Source organism: Staurois parvus, unplaced genomic scaffold (assembly GCF_062004578.1).
Source record: "Staurois parvus isolate SC_StPar_1 unplaced genomic scaffold, SC_StPar_1.0 ptg001624c, whole genome shotgun sequence".
NCBI classification, from domain to species: Eukaryota; Metazoa; Chordata; class Amphibia; order Anura; family Ranidae; genus Staurois; species Staurois parvus.
The window spans coordinates 33,798-56,725 of NW_028319420.1; the positions used below are offsets into that span (position 1 = coordinate 33,798).

Sequence of the window (22,928 nt, forward strand, 5' to 3'; positions counted from 1 at the left end):
AAGAATGAAAAGAAGAAGAAGAATGAAAAGAACAATGAGAAGAATGAAAAGAAGAAGGAGAAGAATGAAAAGAAGAATGAAAAGAAGAAGAAGAAGAATGAAAAGAAGAATGAGAAGAATGAAAAGAAGAATGAGAAGAAGAATGAGAAGAATGAAAAGAAGAATGAGAAGAATGAAAAGAAGAATGAGAAGAATGAAAAGAAGAAGAAGAATGAAAAGAAGAATGAGAAGAAGAATGAGAAAAATGAAAAGAAGAAGAAGAAGAATGAAAAGAAGAATGAGAAGAAGAATGAAAAGAAGAAGAAGAAGAATGAAAAGAAGAATGAAAAGAAGAAGAAGAAGAATGAAAAGAAGAAGAAGAAGAATGAAAAGAAGAAGAAGAAGAAGAAAGAAAAGAAGAATGAGAAGAATGAAAAGAAGAAGAATGAAAAGAAGAATGAGAAGAACACCTGCTGCGCCCATTATGAGGGGTTCCTACCATCCATGTGCTGAGGTTCCAGGTCGGCACACCTGCTGCGCCCATTATGAGAAGTTCCCACCATCCCTGTGCTGAGTTCCTGGGTCTGTACACCTGCTCTGCCCATTAGGAGGAGTTCCCACCATCCCTGTGCTAAATTCCTGGGACTGTACACCTGCTGTTCCCATTATGAGGGGTTTCTACCATCCCTGTGCTGAGGTCCCAGGTCTGCACACCTGCTGCGCCCATTACTAGGGGTTCCCACCATCCCTGTGCTGAGGTTCTGGGTATGCACACCTGCTGTGCCCATTATGAGGGGTTCCTACCATCCATGTGCTGAGATTCCGGGTCTGCCCACCTGCTTTACCCATTATTAGGGGTTCCCACCATCCCTGTGCTGAGTTCCTGGGTCTGTACACCTGCTCTGCCCATTAGGAGGAGTTCCTACCATCCCTGTGCTAAATTCCTGGGTCTGTACATGAAAAGAAGAAGAAGAAGAATGAAAAGAAGAAGAAGAAGAATGAGAAGAATGAAAAGAAGAAGAAGAATGAGAAGAATGAAAAGAAGAAGAAGAATGAAAATAAGAAGAAGAAGAATGAAAAGAAGAATGAAAAGAAGAAGAAGAAGAATGAAAAGAAGAAGAAGAGGAATGAAAAGAAGAAGAAGAATGAAAAGAACAATGAGAAGAATGAAAAGAAGGAGAAGAATGAAAAGAAGAATGAAAAGAAGAAGAAGAAGAATGAAAAGAAGAATGAGAAGAATGAAAAGAAGAATGAGAAGAAGAATGAAAAGAAGAATGAAAAGAAGAATGAGAAGAATGAAAAGAAGAATGAGAAGAATGAAAAGAAGAAGAAGAATGAAAAGAAGAATGAGAAGAAGAATGAGAAGAATGAAAAGAAGAAGAAGAAGAATGAAAAGAAGAAGAAGAAGAATGAAAAGAAGAATGAGAAGAAGAATGAAAAGAAGAAGAAGAAGAATGAAAAGAAGAATGAAAAGAAGAAGAAGAAGAATGAAAAGAAGAAGAAGAAGAAGAATGAAAAGAAGAATGAGAAGAATGAAAAGAAGAAGAATGAAAAGAAGAATGAGAAGAACACCTGCTGAGCCCATTACTAGGGGTTCCCACCATCCCTGTGATGAGGTTCTGGGTATGCACTCCTGCTGTGCCCATTATGAGGGGTTCCTACCATCCATGTGCTGAGATTCCGGGTCTGCCCACCTGCTTTACCCATTTTTAGGGGTTCCCACCATCCCTGTGCTGAGGTTCCAGGTCTGCACACCTGCTGCGCCCATTATGAGAAGTTCCCACCATCCCTGTGCTGAGTTCCTGGGTCTGTACACCTGCTCTGCCCATTAGGAGGAGTTCCCACCATCCCTGTGCTAAATTCCTGGGTCTGTACACCTGCTGTTCCCATTATGAGGGGTTTCTACCATCCCTGTGCTGAGGTCCCAGGTCTGCACACCTGCTGCGCCCATTACTAGGGGTTCCCACCATCCCTGTGCTGAGGTTCTGGGTATGCACACCTGCTGTGCCCATTATGAGGGGTTCCTACCATCCATGTGCTGAGATTCCGGGTCTGCCCACCTGCTTTACCCATTATTAGGGGTTCCCACCATCCCTGTGCTGAGGTTCCAGGTCTGCACACCTGCTGCGCCCATTATGAGAAGTTCCCACCATCCCTGTGCTGAGTTCCTGGGTCTGTACACCTGCTCTGCCCATTAGGAGGAGTTCCCACCATCCCTGTGCTAAATTCCTGGGTCTGTACACCTGCTGTTCCCATTATGAGGGGTTTCTACCATCCCTGTGCTGAGGTCCCAGGTCTGCACACCTGCTGCGCCCATTACTAGGGGTTCCCACCATCCCTGTGCTGAGGTTCTGGGTATGCACACCTGCTGTGCCCATTATGAGGGGTTCCTACCATCCATGTGCTGAGGTTCCAGGTCGGCACACCTGCTGCGCCCATTATGAGAAGTTCCCACCATCCCTGTGCTGAGTTCCTGGGTCTGTACACCTGCTCTGCCCATTAGGAGGAGTTCCCACCATCCCTGTGCTAAATTCCTGGGTCTGTACACCTGCTGTTCCCATTATGAGGGGTTTCTACCATCCCTGTGCTGAGGTCCCAGGTCTGCACACCTGCTGCGCCCATTACTAGGGGTTCCCACCATCCCTGTGCTGAGGTTCTGGGTATGCACACCTGCTGTGCCCATTATGAGGGGTTCCTACCATCCATGTGCTGAGATTCCGGGTCTGCCCACCTGCTTTACCCATTATTAGGGGTTCCCACCATCCCTGTGCTGAGGTTCCAGGTCTGCACACCTGCTGCGCCCATTATGAGAAGTTCCCACCATCCCTGTGCTGAGTTCCTGGGTCTGTACACCTGCTCTGCCCATTAGGAGGAGTTCCCACCATCCCTGTGCTAAATTCCTGGGTCTGTACACCTGCTGTTCCCATTATGAGGGGTTTCTACCATCCCTGTGCTGAGGTCCCAGGTCTGCACACCTGCTGCGCCCATTACTAGGGGTTCCCACCATCCCTGTGCTGAGGTTCTGGGTATGCACACCTGCTGTGCCCATTATGAGAAGTTCCCACCATCCCTGTGCTGAGTTCCTGGGTCTGTACACCTGCTCTGCCCATTAGGAGGAGTTCCCACCATCCCTGTGCTAAATTCCTGGGACTGTACACCTGCTGTTCCCATTATGAGGGGTTTCTACCATCCCTGTGCTGAGGTCCCAGGTCTGCACACCTGCTGCGCCCATTACTAGGGGTTCCCACCATCCCTGTGCTGAGGTTCTGGGTATGCACACCTGCTGTGCCCATTATGAGGGGTTCCTACCATCCATGTGCTGAGATTCCGGGTCTGCCCACCTGCTTTACCCATTATTAGGGGTTCCCACCATCCCTGTGCTGAGGTTCCAGGTCTGCACACCTGCTGCGCCCATTATGAGAAGTTCCCACCATCCCTGTGCTGAGTTCCTGGGTCTGTACACCTGCTCTGCCCATTAGGAGGAGTTCCCACCATCCCTGTGCTAAATTCCTGGGTCTGTACACCTGCTGTTCCCATTATGAGGGGTTTCTACCATCCCTGTGCTGAGGTCCCAGGTCTGCACACCTGCTGCGCCCATTACTAGGGGTTCCCACCATCCCTGTGCTGAGGTTCTGGGTATGCACACCTGCTGTGCCCATTATGAGGGGTTCCTACCATCCATGTGCTGAGGTTCTGGGTATGCACACCTGCTGTGCCCATTATGAGGGGTTCCTACCATCCATGTGCTGAGGTTCCAGGTCGGCACACCTGCTGCGCCCATTATGAGAAGTTCCCACCATCCCTGTGCTGAGTTCCTGGGTCTGTACACCTGCTCTGCCCATTAGGAGGAGTTCCCACCATCCCTGTGCTAAATTCCTGGGTCTGTACATGAAAAGAAGAAGAAGAAGAATGAAAAGAAGAAGAAGAAGAATGAAAAGAAGAATGAGAAGAATGAAAAGAAGAAGAAGAATGAGAAGAAGAATGAGAAGAATGAAAAGAAGAAGAAGAAGAATGAAAAGAAGAAGAAGAATGAAAAGAACAATGAGAAGAATGAAAAGAAGAAGGAGAAGAATGAAAAGAAGAATGAAAAGAAGAAGAAGAAGAATGAAAAGAAGAATGAGAAGAATGAAAAGAAGAAGAAGAATGAAAAGAAGAATGAGAAGAAGAATGAGAAGAATGAAAAGAAGAATGAGAAGAATGAAAAGAAGAATGAGAAGAATGAGAAGAATGAAAAGAAGAAGAAGAATGAAAAGAAGAATGAGAAGAAGAATGAGAAGAATGAAAAGAAGAAGAAGAAGAATGAAAAGAAGAAGAAGAAGAATGAAAAGAAGAATGAAAAGAAGAAGAAGAAGAATGAAAAGAAGAAGAAGAATGAAAAGAAGAAGAAGAAGAATGAAAAGAAGAATGAGAAGAATGAAAAGAAGAAGAATGAAAAGAAGAATGAGAAGAACACCTGCTGCGCCCATTACTAGGGGTTCCCACCATCCCTGTGCTGAGGTTCTGGGTATGCACACCTGCTGTGCCCATTATGAGGGGTTCCTACCATCCATGTGCTGAGATTCCGGGTCTGCCCACCTGCTTTACCCATTATTAGGGGTTCCCACCATCCCTGTGCTGAGGTTCCAGGTCTGCACACCTGCTGCGCCCATTATGAGAAGTTCCCACCATCCCTGTGCTGAGTTCCTGGGTCTGTACACCTGCTCTGCCCATTAGGAGGAGTTCCCACCATCCCTGTGCTAAATTCCTGGGTCTGTACACCTGCTGTTCCCATTATGAGGGGTTTCTACCATCCCTGTGCTGAGGTCCCAGGTCTGCACACCTGCTGCGCCCATTACTAGGGGTTCCCACCATCCCTGTGCTGAGGTTCTGGGTATGCACACCTGCTGTGCCCATTATGAGGGGTTCCTACCATCCATGTGCTGAGGTTCCAGGTCTGCCCACCTGCTTTACCCATTATTAGGGGTTCCCACCATCCCTGTGCTGAGGTTCCAGGTCTGCACACCTGCTGCGCCCATTATGAGAAGTTCCCACCATCCCTGTGCTGAGTTCCTGGGTCTGTACACCTGCTCTGCCCATTAGGAGGAGTTCCCACCATCCCTGTGCTAAATTCCTGGGTCTGTACACCTGCTGTTCCCATTATGAGGGGTTTCTACCATCCCTTTGCTGAGGTCCCAGGTCTGCACACCTGCTGCGCCCATTACTAGGGGTTCCCACCATCCCTGTGCTGAGGTTCTGGGTATGCACACCTGCTGTGCCCATTATGAGGGGTTCCTACCATCCATGTGCTGAGGTTCTGGGTATGCACACCTGCTGTGCCCATTATGAGGGGTTCCTACCATCCATGTGCTGAGGTTCCAGGTCGGCACACCTGCTCTGCCCATTAGGAGGAGTTCCCACCATCCCTGTGCTAAATTCCTGGGTCTGTACATGAAAAGAAGAAGAAGAAGAATGAAAAGAAGCAGAAGAAGAATGAAAAGAAGAAGAAGAAGAATGAAAAGAAGAATGAGAAGAATGAAAAGAAGAAGAAGAATGAGAAGAATGAAAAGAAGAAGAAGAAGAATGAAAAGAAGAAGAAGAAGAATGAAAAGAAGAAGAAGAATGAAAAGAACAATGAGAAGAATGAAAAGAAGAAGGAGAAGAATGAAAAGAAGAATGAAAAGAAGAAGAAGAAGAATGAAAAGAAGAATGAAAAGAAGAAGAAGAATGAAAAGAAGAATGAGAAGAAGAATGAGAAGAATGAAAAGAAGAATGAGAAGAATGAAAAGAAGAATGAGAAGAATGAAAAGAAGAAGAAGAATGAAAAGAAGAATGAGAAGAAGAATGAAAAGAAGAAGAAGAAGAATGAAAAGAAGAAGAAGAAGAATGAAAAGAGGAATGAGAAGAAGAATGAAAAGAAGAAGAAGAAGAATGAAAAGAAGAATGAAAAGAAGAAGAAGAAGAATGAAAAGAAGAAGAAGAATGAAAAGAAGAAGAAGAAGAATGAAAAGAAGAAGAAGAAGAATGAAAAGAAGAATGAGAAGAATGAAAAGAAGAAGAATGAAAAGAAGAATGAGAAGAACACCTGCTGCGCCCATTACTAGGGGTTCCCACCATCCCTGTGCTGAGGTTCTGGGTATGCACACCTGCTGTGCCCATTATGAGGGGTTCCTACCATCCATGTGCTGAGATTCCGGGTCTGCCCACCTGCTTTACCCATTATTAGGGGTTCCCACCATCCCTGTGCTGAGGTCCCAGGTCAGCACACCTGCTGCGCCCATTACTAGGGGTTCCCACCATCCCTCTGCTGAGGTTCTGGGTATGCACACCTGCTGTGCCCATTATGAGGGGTTCCTACCATCCATGTGCTGAGATTCCGGGTCTGCCCACCTGCTTTACCCATTATTAGGGGTTCCCACCATCCCTGTGCTGAGGTTCCAGGTCTGCACACCTGCTGCGCCCATTATGAGAAGTTCCCACCATCCCTGTGCTGAGTTCCTGGGTCTGTACACCTGCTCTGCCCATTAGGATGAGTTCCCACCATCCCTGTGCTAAATTCCTGGGTCTGTACACCTGCTGTTCCCATTATGAGGGGTTTCTACCATCCCTGTGCTGAGGTCCCAGGTCTGCACACCTGCTGCGCCCATTACTAGGGGTTCCCACCATCCCTGTGCTGAGGTTCTGGGTATGCACACCTGCTGTGCCCATTATGAGGGGTTCCTACCATCCATGTGCTGAGGTTCCAGGTCGGCACACCTGCTGCGCCCATTATGAGAAGTTCCCACCATCCCTGTGCTGAGTTCCTGGGTCTGTACACCTGCTCTGCCCATTAGGAGGAGTTCCCACCATCCCTGTGCTAAATTCCTGGGACTGTACACCTGCTGTTCCCATTATGAGGGGTTTCTACCATCCCTGTGCTGAGGTCCCAGGTCTGCACACCTGCTGCGCCCATTACTAGGGGTTCCCACCATCCCTGTGCTGAGGTTCTGGGTATGCACACCTGCTGTGCCCATTATGAGGGGTTCCTACCATCCATGTGCTGAGATTCCGGGTCTGCCCACCTGCTTTACCCATTATTAGGGGTTCCCACCATCCCTGTGCTGAGGTTCCAGGTCTGCACACCTGCTGCGCCCATTATGAGAAGTTCCCACCATCCCTGTGCTGAGTTCCTGGGTCTGTACACCTGCTCTGCCCATTAGGAGGAGTTCCCACCATCCCTGTGCTAAATTCCTGGGTCTGTACACCTGCTGTTCCCATTATGAGGGGTTTCTACCATCCCTGTGCTGAGGTCCCAGGTCTGCACACCTGCTGCGCCCATTACTAGGGGTTCCCACCATCCCTGTGCTGAGGTTCTGGGTATGCACACCTGCTGTGCCCATTATGAGGGGTTCCTACCATCCATGTGCTGAGGTTCCAGGTCGGCACACCTGCTGCGCCCATTATGAGAAGTTCCCACCATCCCTGTGCTGAGTTCCTGGGTCTGTACACCTGCTCTGCCCATTAGGAGGAGTTCCCACCATCCCTGTGCTAAATTCCTGGGTCTGTACATGAAAAGAAGAAGAAGAAGAATGAAAAGAAGAAGAAGAAGAATGAAAAGAAGAATGAGAAGAATGAAAAGAAGAAGAAGAATGAGAAGAAGAAGAAGAATGAAAATAAGAAGAAGAAGAATGAAAAGAAGAAGAAGAAGAATGAAAAGAAGAAGAAGAAGAATGAAAAGAAGAAGAAGAATGAAAAGAACAATGAGAAGAATGAAAAGAAGAAGGAGAAGAATGAAAAGAAGAATGAAAAGAAGAAGAAGAAGAATGAAAAGAAGAATGAGAAGAATGAAAAGAAGAATGAGAAGAAGAATGAAAAGAAGAATGAGAAGAAGAATGAGAAGAAGAATGAGAAGAATGAAAAGAAGAAGAAGAATGAAAAGAAGAATGAGAAGAAGAATGAGAAGAATGAAAAGAAGAAGAAGAAGAAGAATGAAAAGAAGAATGAGAAGAAGAATGAAAAGCAGAAGAAGAAGAATGAAAAGAAGAATGAAAAGAAGAAGAATGAAAAGAAGAAGAAGAAGAATGAAAAGAAGAAGAAGAAGAATGAAAAGAAGAATGAGAAGAATGAAAAGAAGAAGAAGAATGAAAAGAAGAATGAGAAGAACACCTGCTGCGCCCATTACTAGGGGTTCCCACCATCCCTGTGCTGAGGTTCTGGGTATGCACACCTGCTGTGCCCATTATGAGGGGTTCCTACCATCCATGTGCTGAGATTCCGGGTCTGCCCACCTGCTTTACCCATTATTAGGGGTTCCCACCATCCCTGTGCTGAGGTTCCAGGTCTGCACACCTGCTGCGCCCATTATGAGAAGTTCCCACCATCCCTGTGCTGAGTTCCTGGGTCTGTACACCTGCTCTGCCCATTAGGAGGAGTTCCCACCATCCCTGTGCTAAATTCCTGGGTCTGTACACCTGCTGTTCCCATTATGAGGGGTTTCTACCATCCCTGTGCTGAGGTCCCAGGTCTGCACACCTGCTGCGCCCATTACTAGGGGTTCCCACCATCCCTGTGCTGAGGTTCTGGGTATGCACACCTGCTGTGCCCATTATGAGGGGTTCCTACCATCCATGTGCTGAGGTTCCAGGTCTGCACACCTGCTGCGCCCATTATGAGAAGTTCCCACCATCCCTGTGCTGAGTTCCTGGGTCTGTACACCTGCTCTGCCCATTAGGAGGAGTTCCCACCATCCCTGTGCTAAATTCCTGGGTCTGTACACCTGCTGTTCCCATTATGAGGGGTTTCTACCATCCCTGTGCTGAAGTCCCAGGTCTGCACACCTGCTGCGCCCATTACTATGTTTCAACCGCTGTACATGTGAAGGAACTGTCAGAGAACTGTCAGAAATAGCGGAGCTCTCTGCAGGGACACTTTTGCCGGCTGATCGGGAAAAATCCGGTTTGTGCACCCGAAGTTGGCTAATGTTCGGATTCGGCACAAATCGAATTTTTCCTGAAATTCGAAACGAATTCCACTTCGCCTGGTTCGATTCGCTCATCTCTAGTAACTTCATTAGAGGGTCCTTCGAATTCCGACCAAAAAGAGTTAACCCTTAACAGATGGCTAGGCTGGTTGGCTGTTGAAATAAAGTTATGTTTTTGATAAATAACTTCAAAAGGCACTACACTGCCTATCCCTCCACTGCCTTCCAGTTGCCCAACGAATAAAATTCAAAGCACTAACAATAACGTATAAAGCCATTTATAACTCTGCCCCAAATTACATCACCAATCTTGTCTCTAAATATCATCCAAACTGTACTCTCCGCTCCTCACAAGACCTCCTACTCTCTAGCTCCCTTGTCTCCTCCTCCCATGCTCGTCTCCAGGACTTCTCCAGAGCTTTCCCCATCCTCTGGAACTCTCTACCCCAATTTATCAGACTATCGCCTACTCTGCTCACTTTTAGGCGAGCTCTGAAAACCTATCTCTTCAGGGAAGCCTATCCTGCCCTCAGCTAATACTGGAATCTTCTACTCTTCCAACCAGTCCATCCCCCACAGTTACTACCTTTTGCACCACTAGCCCCTCCCTCCTAGATTGTAAGCTCCAAGGAGCAGGGCCCTAAAATCGCTCTTGTATTGAACTGTATTGTTACTGTATTGTCTCCCGTTATATTGTAAAGCGCTGAGCAAACTGTTGGCGCTATATAAATCCTGTATAATAATATAATAATAATATGGCTAATGTGTAAGGTAAAGTCTACAGGCTTGGAAAAATCTGTATCTAAATGGATAGAAAACTGGCTAAAAGATCGTATTCAGAGAGTAGCTGTTAATTATTATTATTATTATTATACAGTATTTATATAGCGCCAAAAAGGTTTGCTCAGCGCTGTACATTATAGTGGGGGACAGAACATGAGACAATACAGCAACAAACAATACACGAGGGGTTCGAGGGCCCTGCTCTTTCGAGCTTGCAATCTAGGAGGGAGGGGATAGTGGCACAGGAGGAAGTGGCTGTGGGGGATGGCGTGGTAGGAGGAGTGGAGGAGATCGGCAGTTAGGTGAGAGTGGGGTAGGCTTCCCTGAGGAGATGGGTTTTCAGGGTGCGCCTAAAGATGAGGAGGGAAGGTGACAGTCTGATGGATTGGGGTAGTGAGTTCCAGAGGATAGGGGAGGTCCTGGAGAAGTCTTGCAGTTGGGCGTGGGAGGTGGAGACCAGGGAGCTAGAAAGTAGGAGGTCTTGTGAGGAGCGAAGATTACGGGTTGGGTGGTATTTGGGTATCAAGTCGGTGAGGTAGTTTGGGGCAGCGTTGTGAATGGCTTTGTATGTCAGTGTTAGTAGTTTGAATTTGATGCGTTGGGCTATCGGGAGCCAATGGAGAGAATGACAGAGGGGGGTAGCAGAAGAGGAGCGGTTGGTAAGGTGGATGAGTCTGTCTGCTGAGTTCAGGATAGACTGAAGCAGGGATAGTCTGTGATGAGGTAGGCCGGTGAGGAGGGAGTTGCAGTAGTCCAGACGTGAGATAATAAGGGAGTAAACGAGTTGTTTAGTAGTGTCTGGGGTTAGGAAGGTATGTATTTTGGAGATGTTGTGGAGGTGGAGCCTGCATGAGCTTGCTAATGATTGGACATGGGGTTGGAAGGACAGGTTTGAATCTAGAGTGACACCTAGGACTTTGGCTTGCGGGGTGGGACTGATGGTGGCATTGTTGGTCGTTATGGAGAGGGGGGGGGGCGCGGGCTGGGGGGAAAATTAGGAGCTCGGTTTTGGAAAGGTTCCGTATGAGGAAGTGGAGCGACATGCAGTCTGATATGTCGTTCAGCAGGTGGGTGATACGGGTAAAGACTGAAGGGGTGAGTTGAGGGGTGGAGAGGTAAGTTTGCATGTCATCGGCGTAGAGGTGATAGTTAAAGCCATGGGAGTGTATCAGTTTGCCGAGGAAGGAGGTGTAGATGGAGAAGAGAAGGGGCCTGAGGACAGAGCCTTGGGGGACCCCAACAGAGAGGGGGAGAGAGGGGGAGGTGGTAGCGTTATAGGTAATACTGAAGGAGTGTTGGGAGAGATAGGAGGAGAGCCAGGAGAGAGCGGAGTCTCTGATGCCGAGGGAGTGTAGTTTATCAAGGAGGAGGGGGTGGTCAACTGTGTCGAAGGCCGCGGAAAGGTCAAGGAGTAAGAGGACTGAGTAGTGGCCATTAGCTTTGGCGGTTAGCAGGTCATTAGTGATTTTGAGTAGGGCGGTTTCGGTGGAGTGTATGGGACGGAAGCCAGACTGTAGTGGATCAAGGAGGTTGTTGTCAGTGAGGTGGCCGCTTAGGCGATTGTAGACTAAGCGCTCAAGGAGCTTGGATGTGAATGGCAGCAGGGAGATGGGTCTAAGGTTGTTCAGGTCAGTGGGGTCCAGGGAGGGTTTTTTGAGTATGGGAGTGATGTGCGCGTGCTTTAGGGGGAAGGGGAATGCGCCAGTAGAAAGGGAGAGATACTCTGAATGGTCTAGCTTTGTTAGTGGTGTACCCCAAGGTTCAGTGATGGGACCCTTACTTTTTAATATAATTATAAACAATATAGAGTCTGAGATTAAAAATACCATTTCAGTCTTTGCAGATGACACCAAGCTGTGCAGAGGAATAACGTCCTTACAGGATGTCTCCAATTTACAAGCTGACCTCAATGCACTGTTTAATTGAGCAGCTATGTGGCAAATGAGGTTTAATGTTGATAAATGTAGGTTAGCACTTGGGGACTAAGAATATGCATGCATCATACATACTAGGGGGCGGTACAACTGTGGGAATCAATGGTGGAGAAGGTTCTGGGAGTTCTGGTAGATCACATGCTTAATAATGGCATGCAATGCCAAGCTGCGGTTTCTAAAGCGACCAAATCCTCGCTTGTATTAAAAGAGGTATAGGCTCCAGAGAGAGATATCATATTACCCCTGTACACATCATTAGTAAGACCTCATCTGGAATATGCAGTTCAATTTTGGGCACCAATTCACAAAAAGAACATTGGGGAACTGAAGAAAGTACAGAGAAGGGCAACTAAACTGATAAAAGGCATGGGGGAGCTCAGCTATGAGGAAATATTAGAGGAACTGAATTTATTCTCTCTAGAGAAGAGGAGATTAGGGGGGATATGATCAGATGACATGTTTTACTAAGTTATCCAAGTAATGAATTATTTGATTGCATTTCAGATGATGAAGAGCAAGGATTTGTGAGTCGCACTTGAGGTAGAATCAGTGAAGGAGAAAATGGAAAGAGACAGAACGCAAAATGAACAAAGCTCTCCCTTATTTGGTCTACATTGTCACTGAGGTGAGTGTCATATTTTTTTCTTTTTAAGGGTTCATTAAAGGAGTAAAGCCAAAGCTCGTTTGGCTCTACTTCTCCTGGGAATCACAGTAGTGCAGTTCGTTCAGCACTCCTATGACCCATTTTCTGAAACCCCCTCAGCTGACATCACTCAGCTGGTCCAGGTTCAGGAAAGATCTTGACTTTAACCACTTGCCCTCCTGAGGATTCCCCCCCCCCCCTTTCATCCTGACCAGGCAATTTTTTGTGTTGCGGCGCTGCGTTACTTTAACTGACAATTGCACAGTCACACAACGCTGCACCCAAATGAAATTTATGTCCTTTTGTTCCCCACAAATTGAGCTTTCTTTCAGTGGTATTTGATTGCCTGTGCATTTTTGATCGACAATTTTGAAAGAAAAACAATATTTTTGACTTTTTCCTATTAAACATGTCCAGTAAAAATTTTTAAAAAATCAAATTTCATCAAATTTAGGCCAAAATATTTTCTGCTACATTTCTTTGTTGAAAATAACTTGAATCAGTGTTTATTATTTAGTCTGTAGGAAAGTTATAGAAACCACAAACTATCGTATATACAGTGCCTTGAAAAAGTATTCACACCCCTTGAAATTGTCCACATTTTGTCATGTTACAACCAAAAACATAAATGTATTTTATTGGGATTTTATGTGATAGACCAACACAAAGTGGCAAATAATTGTGAAGTGGAAGGAATGATAAATGGTTTTCAAAATTTTTACAAATATCTGAAAAGTGTGGTGTGCATTAGTATTCAGACTCTTTACTCTGATACCCCTAAGTAAGATCTAGTGGGACTAACTACCTTCAGAAATCATCTAATCAGTCCATCTATGTGTAATTTAATCTCAGTATAAATACAGCTGTTTTGTGAAGCCCTCAGAGGTTTGTTAGAGAACATTAGTGAACAAACAGCATCATGAAGGCGAAGGAACACACCAGACAGGTCAGGGATAAAGTTGTGGAGAGGTGTATTGCAGGGTTAGGTTATAAAAAAGCATCCCAAGCTTTGAACATCTCATGGAGCACTGTTCAATCCATCATCTGAAAATGGAGAGTATGGAACAACTGCACACCTACCGAGACATGGCCGTCCACGTAAACTGACAGGCCGGGCAAGGAGAGCATTAATCAGAAAAGCAACCAAGAGGACCATGGTAACTCTGGAGGAGCTGCAGAGATCCACAGCTCAGGTGTGAGAATCTGTCCACAGGACAACTAATAGTCATGCACTCCACAAATCTGGCCTTTATGAAAGAGTGGCAAGAAGAAAGCCATTGTTGAAAGAAAGCCATAAGAAGTCCAGTTTGCAAACACGTCGAAGAAATTGCTCTGGTCAGATGAGATCAAAATTGAACTTTTTGGCCTAAAAGCAAAACGCTATGTGTGGTAGAAAACTACCATTGCACATCACATCACCCTGAACACACCATCCCCACCGTGAAACATGGTGGTGGCAGCATCATGTTGTGGGGATGCTTTTCTTCAGCAAAAACAGGGAAGCTGGTCAGAGTTGAAGGAAAGATGGATGGAGCCAAATACAGGGCAATCTTAAAAGAAAACCTGTTAGAGTCTTCAAAAGACTTGAGTCTGGGGTGCAGGGTCACCTTCCAGCAGGACAACGACTCTAAACATACAGTCAGAGCTACAATGGAATGGTTTAGACCAAAGCATATTCATGTGTTAGAATGGCCCAGTCAAAGTCCAGACCTAAATCCAATTGAGAATCTGTGGAAAGACTTGAAAATTGATGTTCACAGACACTCTCCATACAATCTGACAGAGCTTGAGCTATTTTGCACAGAAGAATGGGCAAAAATTTCACTCTCTAGATATGCAAACCTGGTAGAGACATCCCCAAAAAGACTTGCAGCTGTAATTGCAGCGAAAGGTGGTTCTACAAAGTATTGATTCCGGGGGGCTGAATATAAATGCACGGCACACTTTTCACATATTTATTTGTAAAAAAATTTGAAAACCATTTCTCATTTTCCTTCCACTTCAAAATTATGTGCCACTTTGTGTTGGTCTATCACATAAAACCCTGATAAAATACATTTACGTTTTTGGTTGCAACATGACAAAATGTGGACAATTTCAAGGGGTATGAATACTTTTTTAAGGCACTGTATCTGAAAATCAATAATTCCTGATGTACTAATAGCCTGCCTCATTCTTAAGGCCCTAACATGCCAGGACAGTACAAATATCCCCCAAATGACCCCTTTTTGGAAAGTAGACAGTTCAAGGTATTTAGTAAGAGGCATGGCGAGTTTTTTGAAGTTGTAATTTTTTTGTCCTGATATTTTTAAAAATGAAGAATCAGGACAGTACAGCATCATCATATAACTGGTGTGGTGGTGATCAGGAAAACTGGTGACAGTACAAAAAAAATTGTTTTTCATTAATTCAGTTTTCATCTTTTTTTTTCTTATTTATTTTATTACGATTTTTAACACACTGTGACCAGAGCAAATACTCAAATATATAAAAAATACAACCAATTTTAGTAGTTTCACAATAAATAAAACTAAACTTATAAAATATGTCTCTCTGCTGTTGTTATTTCATATAGATACAAATACACCATCAATTATAGTACATAGGGAAAACTTGAAATGTAGAATTTGTCATACGAGATCCTGAGTGTTTCAGAGTCATAAAACTCCTTCTTTGGGGTATTTCTGCATAAACAGTGATGTAATCTATGAAACTGAAATTGCAATTTTATAATATATAGAATATCAATATATATGTACACGATGCATTAAAATCAATGTATCCACATAAGAATGCAATACTCACACTATAGTGAGTGAAGAGTTAAAACAGTCACTGGGGCCGCCTAAGTGACAGGTACATAAGGAAGGCTGCATTAATATCATATGACTGCGAAACACCCACCAACTGCTGTTTATGATAGATGTATGCACAGATAAGTGCAAAAGCATCCATATAAGATGATAAATAGTATTGGGATAGTGGAACAGAAGAAAATTCTCTACAAGAATATACACATATATATATATATATATATTTTTTTTTTTCTTTTGAAAGTATATTAAAGTAGAGGCATATATTTCAGTGGGGGGCATTAAACAGGCACCCAAAACACCAAAACAAATAAGATCGATTACATTTTGGTGAGTATATTGACTTGGTGGATATGTTTGTTTTTGTGACTTGGGAGCCTCTGTGTAATGCCCCCCACTGAAATATATGTCTCTACTTTAATATACTTCTAAAGGAATCTTTTGATATATATATACATTTTGTTTCTCTTGTAGAAAACTGTCTTCTGTTCCAACATCCAATACTAACTGTCATCTTAGATGGATGCTTTTGGACCTTATCTGTGCAGACATCTATCATAAAGAGCAATTGGTGGGTGTTTGGCAGTTACTTCCTTTTTACATCTTTTTTTGATTGTATTGACTGACATTAATGCAGCCTCCCTTACGTACCTATCACTTAGACAGACTGTTTGATGAGCCACAGGAAGCTGGGACCCTAAGGGGACACAAGTGGGGAAGTGATGGTCATGTGGTTTGTTTTTATGCTACGGCTGATGTTTCAACCTTATATTCACTCTAGTGTGAGTATTGCATACTTACATATATCTGTATATTGATAGTGTATTTATTCAAAAATTGCAATTTCAGTTCCATAGATTAAACTAACCTTCATGCAGAAATATCCCTGAAGAAGGAGCATTATGACTCTGAAACGCTTGGGGTCTTGCATGACAAATTGTACATTTCAAGTTTTCCTTATGTACTATGGTGGGTCGAAATAATTTTGTCCAGTCCATTTTTGGCATTTTGCATGGAATATGTCAGATTTGGCTTTTTGTTCCTCCATTTTTTTGTCTCATATCAATACAAACAAAAGAAATAAACATGAGAATGCTTAAACATTTATAATTGCAACAATTTTCTGGGGCAAAGTGGTGCATTGTCTGACAGAAATGTAGGGGTGCTAGTATTTTTGGCCATGACTGCATTTTATAAGTATTGTTTTATTTATTGTGAAACTACACAAAATTGTTTTTTTTACATATTGGCTGTAAAAATCCCAAACAATTGGGGAAAAGTCTCCATAGTCAACTTCTCAATGAAACTAAATTTACATCTGGAATATGGTACACCTTTGGATGAGCTGATTGTGGTGATAGGCACTGATCAACTCACTTGTATGCAGGTACAATGTAAATGTTTTCTGTATTAAAGTGGTTTTATCTGCACTCTCCAGTGTGCTCTGCTTCTGTCATGTATAATTGGCCCTTGGAGATATATATACAGAGCTTGACTGGATCCAATGTAGCCCGATACATTTGTAAGATTAGAGATACAGTATATATAAATATAGCCGGTAACTGACAGGCTCCAAACTGTCACATAGACCTATCAATCCAGGAAAGTCGTTGCATTCCAAAATGTCTCAATCAATATGTTTAATTCATTTCAGGTTTAACAGTTGCACAAGCGTTTCAAGTGTCCCCACTCTTCACCAGGTGCAGGTAAGCTCAACCATTGTTGTGCAGTTGTTACCTGGAATAAATTCAACATATAGAGCAAGAGGTTTGACTTCCCTGAATTGATGTGTGTGTGTATTATACCACCACCACCCGCCTGAACCATAGATACAAGGCAGGATGGATTCATGCTTTCATGTTTTTTACGCCAAATTCTAACCCTACCATTTGAATGTCTCAGCAACCAGTCTGCCCATACTCCTCTGACATCATCAAGGTATTTTCGTTCACACAACTGCCGCTTACTAGATATTTTCACTTTTTCAGACCATTCTCTGTAAATCCTAGAGATTGTTGTGCCTGAAAATCCCAGTATGTCAGCAGTTTCTGAAATACTCAGACCAGCCCATCTGGCACCAACAACCATGCCATGTTCAAGTCACTTAAATCCCTTTTCTACTCCATTCTGATGCTCGGTTTGAACTTCAGCAAGTCGTCTTGACCATGTCTAGATGCCTAAATGTATTGAGTTGCTGCCATGTGATTGGCTGATTAGCAATTTCTGTTACCAAGCAATTGAACAGGTTTACCTAATAAAGTGGCTGTTGAGTGTATAATTAGGCTTAAATAACTAAATGAATCACCTGACAAGAGCTATAGAAGATATATATCTTTATTATTTTCTAAAAAAAAAAAAAACCCTAAACATGATAGAATATGAGACCCTAGAATAAAAATCACTATTAAAGCAGTGTTTTTTTTTTAAGAAACATTTTCCTGTTTTCACACTTAAAATGGAGCTAACCTTACTGTTCCTTCAATGGTCTTGTCTCTCAATGGCATGTCCTCCTAGGTGACTGTCACATACCTGGTCGAGGGCAAGCTGACGAGAGGGCTTTCCCTTACACCTCCTGTCCTGTTTCACCTGGAGTTGATGACAGGTGATAACAGGGCATGGAGGGGCATGGGTGCCTTGCTGGAGATCCTGGCTGGAAGAGATGCCGGACAGCAGGCAGACTGGTGAACTTACAGATACAGAAGGCGCTGTAGCAGGTGCAGAAGAGCAGGCAGTAGTCAAGCAGGTGAGCAGGTGGATGCAGGATCTCAGGTGGGCAGAAGTCGGTAGTAGCCAGGTAGCCGAGGTACAGAATCGAGAACCAGAGCGTACTCCGAGCCAGGCCAGGGAAAGTAAAGTTTAGCAGAGAAGGTATGGGAACAGCTGGCAGGAGGCAGAGTCAGGTCACAAGCCGGAGTCAACAGAGTATCAGGAACAAGCGGAGTCAAACAGATCGGGCCAAACACAGGAGTGAGCACAGAATCAGGTCACAGGCAGTAGGAGCTGACGACCACTCAGCAATCCTCTGGTTTCTACAGCAGCTTTAAATAGGCAAGTGGGTGCCAAACACCCATGCTTACTCATGCTCATGTGCGTGAGTGTAATGACCATGCTAATGTGCTTACGCATGTGCATGAGTTGGGCACGTCCAGTTCTTGTTTTTGAGAGTTGTATTATACACATGCGCATATCTTCACACACGACCATATGATTCCCCTGGCAGTGTTAGTTATCAGCCATCTTCGTTGGCTGGTGCAGGATGAAGTCATTTCTGCACATGCTCAGAAGGCCATCATCCCAGCACACAGTGACCATACGCATGTGCAGCTCAGTTTACATAGCCAGAGAAGACAGCGGGCAGGCAGGTAGCTGTATTTTACTGCAAAAACACTGCATGTCTCTTTAGCAATAAAAAGCCTGCCTGCTCACTGATTATGGCAATGGAAGCTTAGTTCCGCTTTCAGAAAGTTGCATATACTCATTCTCTGGGCTGGGTGGTTATTAAATTATACCGAAGGGGTCTCACGTTAGCACCATCCGGTGCAGTAATTCTAAATAAAGGCTTGTTCATAACATGTCTGTTGAGTTGCATTTTACTGTACACCTCCACACATGTATGATGGCATGAAGTAAAATGCAGCTAAATAAACATGGTGTGAACAAGCCCTAAATGACAAAAATAAAAATCTGGCCTTCTTCATCACTGAAAGTCTGCTAGTTACATTCCTTTTTTCATTTTCTTCTTTTTTTGCCAGACCTGTTTAAAAAAAAAAATCCTGACTCCTCCTCCCCTTATAGCCAACCAGTCAAGCTCTCTTTTTTGCAAGATGTTTTTAAAAGTAAAATCCAGCAGCCTCCTCCTCCCCTTATAGCCTGCCAAGCATGCTCCTTTCTCTTTTTTGCAAGATGCTTAAAGAAAAAAAGAAAATCTGGCCTCCTCCTCCTTTTATAGCCGGCCAATCACACTCCTTAAAATGCAGCTAAATGAACATGGTGTGAACAAACCCTAAATGACAAAAATAAAAATCTGGCCTTCCCCATCACTGAAAGTCTGGTAATCTTTTTCTTTTTTTTTTTTTGCCAGATCTGTTTTAGAAAAAAAAAATCAGGCCTTCTCCTTCCCTTATAGCCATCCAATCAATCTCTTTTTTGCAAGATGCTTAAAAAAAAAAACAATTCGGTCTCCTCCCCTTATAGCCAGCCAATCACGCTTCTTTCTCTTTTTTGCAAGATGCTTAAAAAAAATAAAATTGCGGCCTCCTCCTCCCCTTATAGCCAACCAATCATGCTCCTTTCTGTTTTTTTGCAAGATGCTTAAAAAAAAATGAGGCCTCCTCCTCCCCTTATAGCCGGCCAATCACACTCCTTTCTCTTCTTTGCAAGGCACTTAAAATGCCATGGCAGATTTTAGGGAAAGGTGAACTAACCCTCTAAAGCAGTGGTTCTTAACCTGGGTTCGATCGAACCCCAGGGGTTCGGTGAGTCAGTCTCGCGGGTTCAGCGGAGGTGAAGACCCACACCCGACTCATATGATTCGTGCAGTAAATATTCATTATTATGTTTTTGTTTTTGTGTGAAAAACATGTTTTAATGGTTTTGTTCTTTGTTCTTAACGGTTTTGTTCATTTTGTGCACCTATGTATAAATATATACCTATGTTTTGAATTTTAAAAATCATATTTTATTTTTCCAATTAAGAAGGGTTCGGTGAATGCGCATATGAAACTGGTGGGGTTCAGTACCTCCAACAAGGTTAAGAACCACTGCTCTAAAGTCTAAGTTCCTTTTGCACCATGTTACACTTGTATTTCCCCGCACTGTGCTTAGTAGCAAACCTAGCCCCAGCATAGCTGGTAAAAGGGAGGGAGTTCTCCCTTACCTGTTAAAGCGGTTGTAAATTCTGTTGTTTTTTTTTTGTTTTTTTTTTTTAATTAAAATAACAAACAAACATGTCATTCTTTCCTTCTCTGTGTAATGGTATTGCACAGAGTGGACCCAATCTTCCTCTTCTGGTGTCCCCCACTGGCAATCTTGGTTCCTCCTCCACCAGATTTCCAGGCTCCATGCCTGATCCCGGTTATCCTGGGACGAGCATGGCAGATGCCACCGTGTAGATGGTAGGGAGATCTGTGAATGTCCATTTGCTGATCTCCCCTTCCCGTTAATGACTCAGAAGGGACATATAAGAGATACTTCTGAGTGGTGGTGTCCCTTTTCCCAGCCAGTATTATTATTATTATTATTATACAGTATTTATAAAGCGCCAATAGTTCGCTCAGCGTTGTACATTACAAAGGGGGACAGAACATGTGACAGAACAATACCAATACAATGTGATACACGAGGGGTTCGAGGGCCCTGCTCTTTCGAGCTTAGTATGGGAACTGCACTCTATTAGTTTCATTTCAGAGCAGGTGAGACATCAAGAGTCAGTCACCAAAAATGCATCACATGAGGGACTTTATGTCCCCTATGTGATGGGGAAAAAAAGACTTAGAAAAAATTGTGTAAAAAATTAAAGTTATACCCAAGCACTTCTGCTGGATTTCTTCCACATGCCCCAAGAATGCCTTTTAACCCCATGCACCCTCATTATTTTTTCCAGACTTTTTGTGCCCATCTGAAACTCAGGACCAGAATGGTTGATGCTGCTGGGTAGAGGGGAGGTAGATCAGTGAATAGGTCATGTCCTGGGGTTCAGGCTCGAAGACCAGTAGCTATAGCAGTAGAGAGGTTCCCACAGACCAGCAGGATAAGTACACTGGCAGGTCATCCTAATGGATGATGCAGGCTTACCCGAGGTGCAGGGTCTAAGTACCAACCCGTCTCCACCAGAGCTCCTGATGGTGGAGATAGTATTTAAGATAACAGTCTCTCGATGTGTGTGATATCCTCAAATCAATGTGAATTTGTGCTCCTAAAATTAGTCCACCTTCATGAAGGCATTCTTTATATCCATGTGTTCCTCAAAAAGAAAATTCTACATAGTGCATTACCCCACAAAACATTAGGGAATATAATAACCACCCGGTGCTAATAAAGTGTCACGCCACTCAGTGTCCACTTCTAAGTGGCTGTATTAAACACCCTTACCCTATCAAAGCTTGTAAACGACTTTCTATCTCATAATAATCCACAAAAACTGGTGCTCCATGCCGTCCTTTTCTCCCATCGGTATTACCTCCGACAAAAAACATATAATAGTGCAATATTCTTTGGGATACCAAAAAGTGCTCCCCTTATATTTCACAGCATTAGTGTAATGTAAATCCACTCCCCGTCACCTTACACACCATGCACCTTACCGGACTAAACACTTCCACAAGTATAAATGGCTCTCCTCATCTGATAATCCCTGCCCTGTTCAATCTCCATATGGCATCACGACATGGGTCAAAAAACAAGATCCTTATAGTGTAGTAAGTCTTAGAAAAAGGGTCTAGTTTATTAAAGTTATGCTTACAATTAAAACAGTAGTAAAACGCATTATCTTCCATTGTGGGGAACATGAATCCTCAGAAAAAACGTCAATCAGTGAATAAACCTCAATCAAGATGGCCACTCCGCAACTTCCGGTCTATGTCTATGTCCGATGTCAAGTCCTTGATGTGTTTCGTCACTTCCGACTTCTTCACAAAGGGTGCGTACGTCAGACCGGCGGCCACTTATATACTCTCACTCCTCCCCTTAACACAGACCGATAGCGCCATCTTGAAATAGGGCATTAGCCCACTGATAAAATAAATGAAAACCACCAACTCAAATGGGCCAGTATATAAATGCTAGTATGTATAATGCTCTATATACATATCATGGGGACATAACTGGCATAACACTCTATACCCGCACATATACACCCGCACACATATACACCCGGGCATACGATAACAATAGCAGCAATGCATAATATTATACCTAACACCATCTAGTGGTATAAATTGTATATGCACTATCCATCCACTATTCAAATAAATATTGGATAAATAGATAAATAATAATAAATACACAATTTTAAAAAAATCTCCTGACTATCTCATGAATAAATATGAATAAATTAATTAATTGTTATTAATATACAATATCCATAACACTATATGCAAATGAATCCTATAAATAATCCCCATAGCATATAATACCTCATAAATCTATCTATTAGTGGACAAATAAATGGGAATATTTTACCCCTATATAAAACTATACAATTTTGGTTAAAAATGAATGAGTTTAAAAATAGAAATAAGGCACCTAGACACAGTTATAATAAAACCCAATTACCGTATTTGCCGGCGTATAAGACGACTTTTTACCCCTTAAAAATCTTCTCAAAAGTCGGGGGTCGTCTTATACGCCGGTATAACATGACATGACACTTTTTAGGGGGGCGGCGCGGTGCCGCCGCCGCCCCGCCCCTTCCCCTAACGGAAGGGACACTAAGTACAGGGGTGGGCAGGGGCTATTTCTTACCTGGTTCCGGTCCCACGACGATCCGGTCCAGGAAGCGCGGCTGCGCCTTCAGTTCGGCCACTGGAGTTCGCGCGGCTGCTCGGCTCCGCCTCCTCACCAGCGATTGGCCGCCAGAACTGTAACTCAGGAAAGGCACACAGGCGGCCAATCACCGGCGAGAGGGTGGAGCCGAGCGGCCGCGCGAAAATCGAGTGCAGGACCAGCAGGTAAGTGGTCAGTGTAGAGGTGCTGCTGCAACCACATATGCTGGCTGCAGCAGCACCATACGAGAACAGAGTCAGCAAGTGTCAGTGGGAGGAATAGTGCCCCATCATTGGTGTCACTGATACCAATGATGGGGCACTATTCCTCCCACTGATACCAATGATGGGGCACTATTC

The 22,928-nt window shown here is 43.9% G+C and overlaps 1 long non-coding RNA gene across 3 annotated transcripts in view; it reads left to right on the forward strand.

The window, feature by feature from the left end:
• Positions 1–22,928, forward strand: part of LOC149435011 (uncharacterized) — a 135,474-nt gene that overhangs the window by 31,484 nt on the left and 81,062 nt on the right. Inside the window, exons 2-3 of one of the 3 annotated variants that reach the window (XR_016308576.1) lie at positions 12,136–12,256; positions 16,742–16,793. The exons of 1 other annotated variant lie outside the window; for it this stretch is intronic. This is a non-coding gene — a long non-coding RNA (uncharacterized LOC149435011). The remainder of the gene's footprint in view (positions 1–12,135; positions 12,257–16,741; positions 16,794–22,928) is intronic. One more of the 3 variants, XR_016308577.1, reaches the window with a different exon arrangement.